Here is a 14,458-nt window from a genome sequence, read left to right as displayed (position 1 = left end):
CTCCTCGGGGGCGCGCGCCACCCAGCTCCGCCTCTTTCCAGCCACGCAGGTACCAGCATGGCCGCCAGGTGTCTTCCCTGTGTTCAGCGTCTTGTGCTCAGGCCCCTGGGTGACCCATCGCACTTCCCCACCTCACAGACCCCCAAGGACCCCTGCTGCCCCTTCGCTCCGGCCACCCACCCACCCCCAAAGCCACACCCTGGACCCTGTCCTTACCCAGAAATGTGCTGCCTCCAAATCCTGGATTCCAGCTTCTGGCCCTGCGAACCGGCTTCCGGGCCCTCCGGCTCTCCCTCCCTCGCTCCCCTCGCCAGGCCCAGAGAGGCCAGGGCATGCCCCGCCCAGCCCCTTGGGGCACCGGGCCCCGGCGGCCACGCTTCCCACCTCCTTCACGGGACCCCAGGTCAGCAGGTGAACTGACTTCTCAGAGCCTCGTGGGCCCTGCCGCCCACATTCGTGCCTGTACATCCCCCAGGAGAGCGGAAACCTACATGCAAGAGCATAAGGGAACCTGAGGAAAGCCCGGCTGTGACACCCGTCAGCCTTGTCACCGAGGCTACCAGCTCACTTGAGTCCTCAAACTTACACGTCCCCCCTTGAACTTGGCGGATCCCTCTGCTGCCCTTTCCCACGCTAGAGCTCTTCCCCAGTGCCCGACCAGACCTCCACCCCTCCCGTTTCTGTAGGCAACGGGGCTGGAGGATTCTGCCAGAGGGTAAGGGGTCATTTCTCCTGTTCAAGGCCACCACATCCAGCTGTGTGTGCTCTTTTTTTTTAATTAATTTTTATTGGAGTAGAGTTGATTTACAGTGTTGCATCAGTTTCTGCTGTACAGCACAGTGAATCAGCTATGCATGTACATATATATCCACTCTCTTTTAGATTCTATTCCCATGTAGGTCATGTGTGTGCTCTTGAGTCTGTTTCCTGCTATCTCCTTCTTGACCCTGCTCCATCCTGTCTCTCTGTCTCTGTCCCTGTCTCCCTGTCTCCTTCTCCCTTGGCTACTGGGCTTGCCAAGAATAGCCTGGTGAGACCAGTGATATGAGTCCAATTGTGTCCCCAAAAAAGCTATGCCCAAGGGCTTCCCTGGTGGCGCAGTGGTTAAGAATCCGCCTGCCAACGCAGGGGACACGGGTTCAAGCGCTGGTTCAGGAAGATCCCACATGCCGCGGAGCAGCTAAGCCCGTGCGCCACAACTACTAAGCCTGTGCTCTAGAGCCTGCGAGCCACAACTACTGAGCCCGCATGCCGCAACTACTGAAGCCTGCGCGCCTAGAGCCTGTGCTCCCAATGAGAGAAGCCACCGCAGTGAGAAGCCTGTGCACTGCATCGAAGAGTAGCCCCTGCTCGCCGCAACTAGAGAAAAAAAAAAAGCTCGCGCGCAGCAACGAACACCTAACACAGCCAAAAATAAATAAAATTAATTAATTTTTAAAAAAAGAATCACATTGAGCATATTAAAAAAAAAAAAAAAAAAAAAAGAAATGCCCAAGTCCTGACACCCACTACTTGAGAATGTGACCTTATTAGGAAACAGGCTCTGTACAGAGAAAATCAAATTAAAATGAGGTCAGATGGACCCTAACCCAATATGACTGGCATCTTTATAAAAAGAGGAAATTTGGACGGAAGGAAGATGATGGCCATGGGAGCGGAGTGATGCGTGTACAAGCAAGGGGTGCCCAGAGTGCTGGCAAACACCAGATGCTGGAAGAAGCAAAGGATCCTCCCCTAGAGCTGTCACAGAGAGCGTGGCCCTGGCCACACTTGAATTAGGACGCGTAGCCCCCAGAATGGAGACAGTGCATTTCCATTGTTTTAAGTCACCCAGTGTTGGTACTTTGTTACAGCAGCAGCCCTGGGAAGGTCAGACAGCTGGGGAGGCCATGCCACGGTCAAGACCATCAAGTAAAGGTTCGGGATGCTCTGGTGGGCTCTTCAGACTACTTCCCAAGGGTGACTCACAGCTCCCTGGAGAGAAGCAGGCTGGGACTCAAGGGCCTGGGCTTTCTTTTCCTTTCTTCTGTGTTTCCAGGAAGCCCTTGGAACAGATGTAGAAACAGCTCTTTCCATCCAGCCTGGCATCTTGCTTCCAGAGGCAAGAGGCTGAGCAGGCCAGCAGGTTAACATTTAAGCAGCCCTGAGCACGGTGTTCTCATGGGAAAACTGGGGCCTGGCAACTGGCCTCCTCCCCATCCCAATTCCCCATCCCCCTATCCCCCCACCATCTCCCCATCGCCCCTCCCCGCCAGGCCTTGAAAGAGGTCTGAATTATATATTCAGTCAGTATTCGTCGCTTGCTGTTAGCACTTGGGAAGCAGGGACCCTGTCGTATTCATCTTTCTGGTCTGGGGCTCTGCTCCGAGGAGGAGCTCCCCCGGTGTTTGGTAAAATGAATTTGTAAAGCAGTTGTTGAGTCATCCGTCAGGTCCACACTGGAGCAACACGACACAAAGGACCTTTACTCTGGGGAGGGTTTCTAGCCACCTGTTCTAACAGGCTCCTTCCAGCAGCCCCTGGCAGTAGCCGTGTGGTAACAAGGATCCCACAGTTTTGCAGGAGACCCACACCCTCTTTTCTCCCAAGCTCTCACCTCCCGGACTCCCAGACCCAAGGCAGGGCCCGAGGGGGCGGATGTTGATGTGGGACATGAGCAACTGCACTTTCAAGTGACCTGTGGCTGTCGGAGCATCTCCAAGCCAGCGTCTGACAGGTAAATGCAAGGTGCTTTCCATGTTCCCAGGGCCACAGTCGGGGCAAAGTACCCCGATGGGAGGGACAGAAGCGTGGAGGGTCGAGGAACATGAGTGGCCTCAGGTCACATCCCCACACGGGCCATACAGAGTCCTTGTCTTGGTCTCTCCGTGTGACAGCAGTTCTGCTCCCGCCTGGAAAAAGCTTTACCGTATTTACATGTGATAAGGACATTACCGTATTTACATGTGATAAGGTCGTTGCCGTATTTACAAGTGGTAAGTGCCACCCCGACTGGTTGAATGACTGAGGGCTGAGTGGGGATCCCATAGATCCTTAAGCATTTATTGAGCCCTTATTATCTGCACACTGTGGTGGGGAATCAAAGGCAAAAGGCACAGTCACTAAAAAAAGAGTCAGCTTGTATCAGGGAGCCAAGGCTCACGCAGACCAGCACAAACAGTGTAGGGAAGAGGGGTTGGGGGTGCAGGCTTTAGAGCCAGACTGGGTTCCAGTCCCAGCTCTGCCACATCCAAGCTGTGTGCGCCCTGGACACATGACTCAACCTCTCTGTGTCTCAAGTTCTTTAAAAGTAAGATGGGAATGATACTAATCACCATACCCACTTCGTTGACTGAATAGAATATGCGTGCAGCACTTAGTTTCTGGCACTTTACCAGTGTTAACTGTGGTGGTGATGATTATGATTGACTATACTGTTAAGTGAGATATTATATATAAAGTGCTAAGCAGTGCCTGGCATTTATGAAACACTCAGTAATATTAATTGCTATTACTATTATGATTACTATCATTTTTATTTTTACGTTCTGAATTAGTTTTCTATGTCTGTATAACAAATCATTCCAGAACTTAGCAGCTTAATACAACAAGAAACATTTATTATCTCACTTATTATTAGTTTCTGTGGGTCAGGAATTCGGCAGCCACTTACAGCTGCCTGGTCCTAACTCGGGATCTCTCCAGAGGCTGCAGACAAGCCATTACCTGGGGCTTGACTAGGATCTGCTTCCCGGATGGCTCACTCACGAGGCTGGCAAGTTGGCACTGGCTGTTGGCAGTGGCCTCAGTTCTTTCCCACGTGGACCCCTGCATGGGGCTGCTTGAGAGTCCTCACAATATGGCAGCTGGATCCTTGCCTGCAAAATAATCCAAGAGATTATTTTGGACGCAGAAGCCAGCGTCTCTTATTGTTTTTTATTGAGCCACAATAACCTACTAGTTATGGGGGTTGACCCTGTTCATTTTGGGAGGGGCTACACAAGGGTGTGAACACCTGGAGTAGAGACTCATTGGAGGCTGACCCCCACCACGTCCTAAATTGTGTGGCAGAGACTATAACTTCCACAGGAGTTCAGATGAGAGGGAGAAAAATGAAGGTAAGAGGGCTTAGGGAATGCGTGGAGTTTTTACAGTTAGATCTTGAGGGGTGTCCGTCGCCACTTCTTTTTCCTCAAATTCCTTATTTCTGTGGCACTTGGACAGAGAGGAGGGTAGGGCTTTGATAATCAGAAGGGCAAAGGGGAGACAGGGGAAGTATGAGGAAAATTTTAAAAGAGGTGAACGGGATTTATTTAAGGGATAGTAAAAAGGAGACTAACATTGGGAAGGAAAAAACTCTAGAAATAGGGTGAGAGAGGCAGCCTGGGCTGCCTTTTGCCAAGGCGGGTTGCAAAAGCCAAGTAAATAGGCGTAAACTAGCTGGAGTAGAAAGTAAACGTTAAGAGCATAAGGCTTTGGAGAAACATTTTCAAAATGCTTGCAGGCTTGTTTGATGTGGGACATTTGAGGCTAAAGAATTTTCAAAGGTGAAGAATGTTCTCCTCTAAGGGGGCATTCACTTCAATGCAAGCATAGCCTGGGGGGTCAAGGCAATACCAGGAACCAGACTTTAATAGCTTCCTTATATCAGGGTAGGAAGCTCAAGTTGATAAGAAAGTTGGAATCGAGCATCCCAGCTGGAGGGGGAGCCTCCCCGAAGGAAACGTTGGAGTGGGAGATAGTCTATGTTTACACAGTGCTCGGGCCATGCCTGCAGTTTACACAAACTGCATCCTCGAGCCGCCTGACCTAGAAGAACCCACATCTGGTGCCCAGCCAGTGCCCAGAGGAACTGCCTGCCCAGCCCCAACCAGCCCGTGAGTGCAAAGCTGCTTGGACGCGCCTGGGGAAGAGGACTGCTCTGCACACACTGGGGCCATGACGGTCACCTACGTGTCCCCTTCGTGTCCCACACAGAACTACCTGCAACCCCTCCAGTTAGGTTCATTCATCAGGACAATAAGAAAACCTCAGAACGCCCACCTTCCCGTTTTCCCTCTTCCCTTTCCCTTCTTTCAGAACAACTCAGATCCCATTCACCTGCTTTCCGAGGCCCCAGCCGAGCTCCCAGGCTGGTAGATGTGCTCTAACACATCAGCTGTCCCTGTTCCCCACTTAGCACTGTGATGGCTACTTGGCCACTTGGTCTCGCCCACTGCAACCTTCCCGTAAACGCCCTCCCTTTCGTACCCCACAACACGCGGCACAGTGCCCAGCCCATGCAGACGCTCCCCACGTGTCCAGACAAGGCAGTGCTGGGCTGGCTTCACCCTCCATAGGTCAGTCCCTCCCTGTGTGCCAGCAGCCACAGGCTTGCTTTTGACCTGGACCATCGCAGGAGGAGACTGGACATCACGGTGACTCAGGCCACGGGAGGATTAGAGGAGCCCGGGGGGGGCGGGGCGCGGCGCGGAGGCGGGGTGGGAGGGCGGAGCGTGGAGGGGGGGCCGTGGAGGGGTGGGAGCGGAATTAGGTCGGGGGCGGGGTTAGGTCGGGGGGCGGGGTTAGGTCAGGGAGCTGTCCTTTCCCTTACAACACAGCAAAGCCTCAAGTCACGTTAGAAGTCATGCCTTCCCGGGGAGGGTGTGAGGGGGACGAAAAACTAGCCAGGGAGCCGTTGCAGCCTTGACTTTTCCTCCAACTTCTGAAGTCTTTAATTCGGCTCCAGCCTGGACCCAGCACCTCAAGGAGTCCCCTAGAATTAAGGAGTGTCTTTCACAATCTCAGAGACTCTGGGCAAAGTCCAGGGTCACCGTGTGATTCAGAGGGTGGAGTGGATGCTGTAAATTATGTATTTGCTTTAAAAAATAAAAAATAAAAAAAAAAGAACAACACTCTCCTGGGCCTGGGCTCAGCCATCTGTCTTGGGCAGTTGCTTTCTGACGGGCAGAAACACCCTGGTTCCTTGAACCTCTCAGGGTCAAGCCAGTCTCCCAAGCAGGCACGCGGTCCCCAAGTCTCCTAGCATCTCTGCCTGTGTCCTTGCCCTCACACTAAAGAGGCTCGTGGCTTTCCAAGTCCTGTGGAGGCTGCCTCTGAGGAGTCTCCGGATGGTTCTGTTCGCTCTCACGCCAGCCAGGTACTGTCACTACACACCTGAATTACTGCAGCCACCTCCAAGCTGCTCTTCCTGGCTTGGGCCCCTTCTCTCTCGTCCCCTCATGGACACCAGCGCCAGGTGCATCAGACTAAAACTGCACATGGCGCCCGCCCCCTGCTCAAGAGTATTACCGTGCTTCCTGCTCAGCGACGGAATAAAATCTCAACATTGTGACCTGACACCACCATGCCTCGTCAACCTAACCTGGCTGATTCTGATCAAACGGATGGCTCCCACGGTGTCCTGGGCACATGCCGGGCACCTGCCTGCAATGCCCTTCCTTTCTTTGCAAACAATCATTCCAGGCTTCCGTCTGCTTCCCATGGTTTGGCCCAGGAAACAGCCACTAGCTCCAAGTAGCTTTTGAACACTTCAAATATGGCTCGTGACACTGAGGAACTTAATTTTAAATTTTATTTAAATTTTAATTAATTTAAATGTAAAGACTGAAAAAAAATTCGACTCAGGTACTGGGAAATGTTTAAGTATGTTGGGAACAATTTGGTTTTGTGACTCTGTTTTTTCAACTGTAAATTTTATGAAATCTAAATACAGGCCAGATGTCCTCAATGAAAAATTTAGCATCTGAGTTGAGATCGCTGCAAATGTAAAAACAGACACTGGATTTTGAAGACTTAGTCCAATAAATAATAATGTAAGATATCTCTGTAATAATCCTTATATTGATTACATGTTGAAATATTTTGGATATAGTGGGTTCAATAAACTCTATCGTGAAAATCAATTTCACTTTTTTTTTCTAATGTGGCTACTAGAAAATTTAAAGTTACGTCTGTGGCTTGCATTATATTTTTATAAACAGCCATGTTCAAAACTCTAGATTCCTGAAGCAGTGATCAGTAGAGTACATTTAAAACTTAGCATACACAACTTTGTATTTTTAAAAAATCTCCATATTTATATAACAAAATCATTAACCACCTTCAATCCCCAACACCTAGCAGCAAACGCTACATTATCTGACACCTATGTGGGCAAGGCACTTTGTCAGGCACTTTACATGTTACCATCATACTGAGCCCTCTCAGCAACTCAGTGAAGTGTGGGCATAATTAGCTCCATTTTTCAGATAACAAAAATGAAGCTCAGGGCTTCCCTGGTGGCACAGTGGTTGAGAGTCTGCCTGCCGATTCAGGGGACACGGGTTCATGCCCCGGTCCGGGAAGATCCCACATGCCGTGGAGCGGCTGGGCCCGTGAGCCATGGCCGCTGAGCCTGCGCGTCTGGAGCCTGTGTTCTGCAACGGGAGAGGCCACAACAGTGAGAGGTCCGCGTACCGCAAAAAAAAAAAAAAAAAAAAAAAGAAAGAAAAAAGAAGCTCAGAGAGTTTAGGTGGTTTTTGCCAGGATTCTCATGGCAGGTACATGAAGCAGCAAAGCTGGGATTTGATCCCACCCCTGCCTGGCTCTCGCTATTGCTCTTTGCGACCCCAGCGCATGTCTGATAGGAGTGGGCAGCCACGAAGGATCTGCTGCTGAGAAGGATGAGGGCTCAAGTTCTAGTTTCTCCTGGCCCACACAGGCAAACCCTGCCATCCTGCTTGCCTGCTATGAGCAGGCCACTTGATTGATGTGCAGAGTGGGACGGTGTGTCCTAATCACCCCACGCCATGCACACCCTTTGGCTAGTTCAAGTCACTTAACTCATAACGTGGTAGTATCTGGCAGTGCCAAGTTAGAGCATGTAGCACGATCTGGGACCCTGCTTCTGACAAGTGGGGCTGAGCCATGAGTCCCTCTAGTCACCGCACACGACCCTCCAGTCCTGGAGGGCTGCAAATCCAGCTGGCAGCCATCAGAAATGTGGGAAAACAACCTGGGAGCAGGCAGATGGTGCCTACTGATTTAAATTACCTACTTTTAGGGAGCCTTTACCATACGACATGCTAGATGCTGAAGGTACCAGGGAAGTTGGCTGTGTCCCTTGTCTCGGGGGGCCCACATCCTGGTGCAGTGGGTGAGGGAGGGGACAGTTACAGTCCGCTGTGACCAAGGCTGGGATGGGGGATGGTGGGTGAGGTTGCTGTAGGACCTCAGAGGCCAGGTATCTTGATCAGCCCGGGGAGACTGAGAGGGGAAGGAAGGGAGGGAGGCAGGGAGGGAGGGAGGAAGGAAATAATGGGCCGGGGGGATGGAGGGCAGGGAAACAGAGGGAGCAGGGGAAGAAAAAGAGCTGAGACAGAGGAAGACAGCCTGCGAAGCCAAACAGGGAGAACTTTGGGCGTTTTCTCCCACTGCCAGCCAATCGAGAAAAATGGCTGGCACGGGTTTGGGATGGGCATGAAATTCACCAAGAGAGTAATTTGTCAAAAGAAACATCTCCCTAAGAAAATGCCATTATTCTATGAGAGGATTATGCTGGGAGATGGTGGGAAGGCTTTTCAGAAACACCCCTTAGTTCCTGGCTATTGATAAAGTGCCCGCTACTATTTGTTCCCTGGTTTATGGAGAAGATTAAATAGTTAAGAATAGGGCCAGGGAGGGCCAAATCTTTTGGGAACCCAAGACGTAAATGGACGTACATCAGAACTCACCGTGCTTTCCCTGGGGAGTTAAATAGCTCCCCAATCCCAATTCCTTAACTGGGATTATAACAAATTATCCAAATGTCTCTGTGATCTGCAGGATTCTTACTGAGAAAAGCATCTAGGGCAATAGGTGTCAGTCTTTTAACATCCGAGCCCTTCGCCCTTTCTGCCCTCCAAAAAGCACACACAGAGCTCCTAAATTACAGAGGATGAGTTTTGCTTGAAGGGCCTCACATCCTGCCTGAGGTGGTCCCACGGAACCCCATGTCCCCTTGGAGCTGGGTTTAATTTCTTGGGGTCACTTCCTTTGCTTCCCCTCAGGCCCTGAGCAGAAATCCAGGGTAAGGGAATAACTGAGGTTTGGGCCAAAGCACATGGTGTGTCTGCTGTTCTACAGAACACTCTTTGACCTCTTGCCCGGGGTGGCCTTGGGAAGGATGGCGACGCCCCAGAACCTTGGCAGCTTCTGCCAGAGGAGCACAAAAGTCCCCAGCCAGGGACTGGCTAAGGGATGACTTCTACGTGGTGTTTCGGCTGAGCATTCATAAGTTTCCCTGTGGGGACCCAGTTCAAGGGCCTGGAGAGTTGGAGGTTTTTGAGGTCTAGTTTAGGCCCCATGTCTGTAAAATGGGGCAATTTAGATGGTATCTCATTATACCCTCCCAGCCAGTACTGTCCTAGCTCCGAGCAAGAGAAGTCCCCTTGCCCCCGACCTGTGCTTTAGAAGGTCCTGCTCTGACCCTCTTCTGCTGCAGGCCCTACTCACAGGGTGAGGCCAAGGGACCCACCCATAGCCTGTGCTCCCACACACACCAAATGCACCCACCCCTAGGGCGAGGGGTGTCCAATGGAGGCTGTAGGGAGGGGTGTGAACAGAGCATGGTGTGTGGGATGAGGCATCCCCTCATCCCCGTGACCTTGATGGCGCAGCTGTTGCTTTATCAATTGGACAAGCAAATACTTTTGACAGAAGAAAACATGGTGACACAGACTAAAAGCCTGCTCTGTCATTTTATATAATGCCCCCCAAATACTCTGAGATTATTGCACCCAATTTACAGATTAGAAGACAAAGCCCATGCTCTGAATGCACTGTGCTGACATCTCCACTTGAACCTCTGCCCTCTGGTTGAGGTGATTCCTTACCTGACACTCCTGGTGCTGGTGAAAACTAATAAACCCCGCCCTTCTCAGAGTTCAGATTTGGGGGACAACATCCAATATGCATGTATTTTTCTCACTGTTGTTATCAACAGACACTGTTGGGGAAGAGAGACATAAGCATCTGTGAGTGAATCTGAGCACAGGAAAGAGAAGAGATTTTTTGTGGTTGTTCTCTTCTCTCTTTCTTTCTTTTTTCCTTTTACTGAAGTGTAGTTGATTTACAATGTTGTGTTAGTTACTGCTGTACAGCAAAGTGATTCAGTTATACATGTATATACATTCTTTTTTTTACATATATTCTTTTCCATTATGGTTTATCATAGGATATTGAATATGGTTCTCTAGAAGAGAGATGTTTCAACCATAGAAGGAAGAGCTCAGGAAATACCTGGGATGACGTTCTGACCAGCACAATATTGCTAAACCTTCAGAAGATTTTTAAAGAAGTTTGGTAGCTTCGTCCTCAAATAATCTAAAACTGAATCTCTCATGTATGGGCTGAGATGGAGTGCATTTGTTCTATAATTTAATCCTCAGGACATAACTTTAGGTGTCAATACTCCCATTTTACAGATAGGAGAGGCAAGGCTCGGATATGTTAACTGAGTTCTCCCCAAGTTCCCATACTCTGCTCCCTCTCTGGGAAACGAAACGACTAGCAAACAATCTGATATGCTTCCTATGGTTTAACCAGAAAAGCAGATGACCTCAACTTGCTGCTTGAGGGACTTTTTCCTATTACCATTCTGTGTATTAGCAGAAAAAGGGAAAGCAATCACAGTACAGAACTGCTTGCCGCACAAAGAAATGCTCTCTCTTGCTTTTATCTCCTCCCCATCTTCTCGTGTGTGGGTCTGGCATAACCCTCCCCCGGCTAGGGGACAAGCAGCAACCGAAGCGAGAGAAGGACCTCTGGGGCCGGTGCTCATCTTCCAGACCCCTGACTGTGATTCTGATTCAGCAGTGGGTGCCTTTCCCTGAGTCCTGCGGTGAGCTAGCCCTCCTTTTCCTTAGCAGCTGACACAGGAGTTTGGAGACAGATGCATTGATGACATTATTTGCTCCAGGGAGCCAGGCTGTCAAAGTCTGACAAAGGCAACATGGACTGTTTCTCAGTGCCCCTGGGTGAGCCCCTTACTGCATGATGGTCAACACGTCCTGGCATTTATACTGAGGCAAAGGCTAGGTCTATAGGCCATGACGTGTGATGATGCCCAGCTAGTCAGCTAGCCAGGAGCGTGGTTCCTGCTACTCCATGTTCCGAGGGAAAAAAAAACCGCAGCAGCTGGACTGGGGGCAGAGGATGTTAATTTACAGGAATCAGCTGAGATTTTGCACTTAAACTTCTTCGGAGAAACAGAACTTACGTTAGAGGACCTTTACCTGTTACTGGCAAGGGGCAGTCCATTTACAGGCAATAAAACATAAAAAGGCATCCTCACCTTGAAAAGCTGTAAGGGAAAAAAGAAAGGTGAGAGATTGAGCTAGGATGTTGTGAGTTTCCCAGAAAGAGCTTCAGATTTCCAAGCAAAGCCTTGTGTTGAGTGTTATATAAATAGACTGCCCATAAATGAGTCCAATGCAGTAAGCAAGGTGTAAGGGTTTCTACGAGAGCTGGTGTATGTCTTTCAGACACAGGCTTTTGACTTTGGAGAAGCTGAGTGAGGTCACAGCTTGTCAACACCAGCGCATGGATCTTTCTCGGAGGCTGAGAAAAATACAACCAGTAATTAAAATCATGTTCTCCCTTAATAACAAGAGCAAGAAAACCCACTGACAGTGCAATTCCACGTGCCGAGTTTCATACAAAACATTCCCCATGAGAGGCTTATCCTGGTAGGGGCACCATCGCATTTCATAACAACAAAAGTTGCCTTTTCATATGGAACTCACGTTAAGGGAACATCTGGGGCTTCCGCCACCAAGTAAATATTGCCAGAAGCGTGGCTCCTTTTTTCTTATTTCTACATCAACCACCTGGAACATTTTACAAACCAGAGCCTGAACTCCATCAGAGAACAGCTTAGTAGAATCAGCCTAAAAGCTGGTAAACTTTGAGGTGGCAGTTAGCCTGAAAGGGGCTGGAAAAACAGACCAAGCAACCACCCAACAAATAAACAAACAAACTTAACTGTTTGTTCCTTAAATTTGATCTTCATACACTTGGGCACTCGGGGAACTACCGCTTTTCGGCATATCAGAAAGAGCCCTGGGTTCAGAGTCCAAAGGGGGGATTTCTTAGTTCTGGCTCTGCGTGTGGCCAGGCTAAGGGAGGCTGTGAGCAGTACATCACTCAGACCTTTCTTCCCTCAGTTTCCTCCTGCTCTGGGAGTGAGCTTAATGCTGGGTGTTCCTGTCAGGCTATTGTGAGCAGAGAATGAGATCAAGTAGGTCAAAGTGCTTTGTGGCAGTTAAAGCATTACACACACACACACACACACACACACACACACACAACTGTAAGGGATTTGTATTATGGGAGGACTAGGGAATTCCCTTCCTTTCCTGGGACAGAAAGGAAGATACGAAAAATCCGTGCCTGTTTTACCTGTAAGAAAGAATTAGAATCCACCTATTTATAACACTGATGATGACACAGAAGACAGTTCAGTAACGAGAACCATGGATGTGTCGTCAACCTTGTTAGAAAATTAACACATGGTTTCACCATCCAGTAATGTGACTGATTTTTTAAATAAACATATTTAAATGGGTGTGGTCCTGTCCTGAATAGTGAGTAGTCACCTTGGCAGGTGAAACACTTATTTAAATTATATGTCCCATCATTCCAAAAAAAAAATTTTTGTTTTTAACTCTTCTTTTGGAATTGTTCCTAGAGCCTCTGGCACGTTCTTTCGAGCATGTCTGAGGGTGACAAATTTTTGTCCTTTGTGGAAAATACTGATTTTTGTAAACAGCCCAGAGTTATTTGGCACGGAGTTTGGTAAACGGGCTAAGTAATGCCACTTTTTAAAAAACTGTGACTATAAGATAGGAAAACTTTCTTTCAGTTCCAACAGCAACTGACAAATGGTTGGAGTTCCCTGGTGGTCCAGTGGTTAGGACTCTGTGCTTCCACTCTAGGGGGCATAGGCTCAACCCCTGGTTGGGGAGCTGAGATCTGCAAGCCAAGCAGCACAGCCAAAAAAAAAAAAGAACAAATAGTAGATTTCAGGAATCGACCGTGTTGCTAGAAAGGATCCTTCATAAGGTGCCCACATTAGAGTAGAAAAGCCATCTGGAAATGCATTTCTACAATTTTAGTCACACCTTCATTATTTATCTAGCAAGACTGTTTGCCACTAGACTTAGAGTTTCCAGAAAGAAAAGAGCACTGCAACTAATTAACTGTTTAATCATTTTATCACAGCTCCTCTGGGCATCTGAACCCCTCATTTGCATATGGATTAACTGGCTAATACAGATGTTTCCAATGAATTCACATCTGGGTCTATTGAAAATGGAGTAGCCAGCCAATCCAACTCCAGCCAACAAACTCTATATTCCCTTAAAAAGTTTAGAATTTTTTTTGGTTATGAAACTATCTGAAAATTAGAATATTACTAATATAATTACAACGTAACCTGAAGCAACAGCTAGAGTGGATTTGCTTCTGGTGCAAATAATTTAAACTGTTAGCATTACTTTAAAATAATCATAATCAGGGAATTCACTGGCCGTCCAGTGGTTAGGACTCTGCGCTTTCACCGCCGAGGGCCCAGGTTCAGTCCCTGGTCAGGGAACTAAGATTCCACAAGCTGCACGGCCAAAAAAAAACAACCCAAAAACCATAATCACACTTCTATTCACTGAATATTGCACAATGTTAAATGCATCCAAAGACTTTTATGGAAACTATTGTTTTCCCTACTTCATTTTTTTTTATTGTGGTGAAATTTACACAACATTAAATTCATCATTTGACCATTTTAAAGTGTACAATTTGGGGGCATTTAGTACATTGCCAATGTTCTGTGAATAAACCATCACCACTATCTAGTTCCTAAACATCTTCATCACCCCAAAAGGAAAGCCTATACCCATTAAGCAGTCACTCCCTGTTCTCCCCTCCCCCTGCCCCTGGCAACTACTAATCTGCTGTTTCTATGGATTTGTCTATTCTGGGCATTTCATATAAATGGAGCCTTACACTGTGTGGCCTTTTGTGACTGGTTTTTTCATGTAGCATAATGTTTTCAGGGTTCATCCACGTTGTAGCATGTGTTAGTACTTCATTTGCTTTCACGGCTGAATAATTGCGTTGCATGGGTACACTACATTTTGTTTATCCATCCATCCATCGATGGATCTATGAGTTGTTCACCCCTTTGGGCTATTCTGAATAGTGCTGCCATGAACACAAGTGTACATTTTTTTCTTTGAACGCCTGTTTTCAATTCTTTTGGGTATATACCTAGGAGTGGAATTGCTGGGTCATATGGCAATTGTATGTTTAACTTTCTGAGGAGCCACCAAACCTCTAGCTCATTTTAATGCTCATGTTTTCAAGGTGGCCTGATGACCAGACAGTTAGAAGCAGTTGGACAACTGCAGCCAGACTCCAGGCTGGGCCCAAAGAGGTCTCTTTTTTTCAGAAACACTGATTA

Source organism: Hyperoodon ampullatus (genome assembly GCF_949752795.1).
Source record: "Hyperoodon ampullatus genome assembly, chromosome: 19".
Taxonomy (NCBI): Eukaryota; Metazoa; Chordata; class Mammalia; order Artiodactyla; family Ziphiidae; genus Hyperoodon; species Hyperoodon ampullatus.
The sequence above is the reverse complement of the archived record's forward strand: the minus strand, read 5'-3'. Positions refer to the sequence as shown.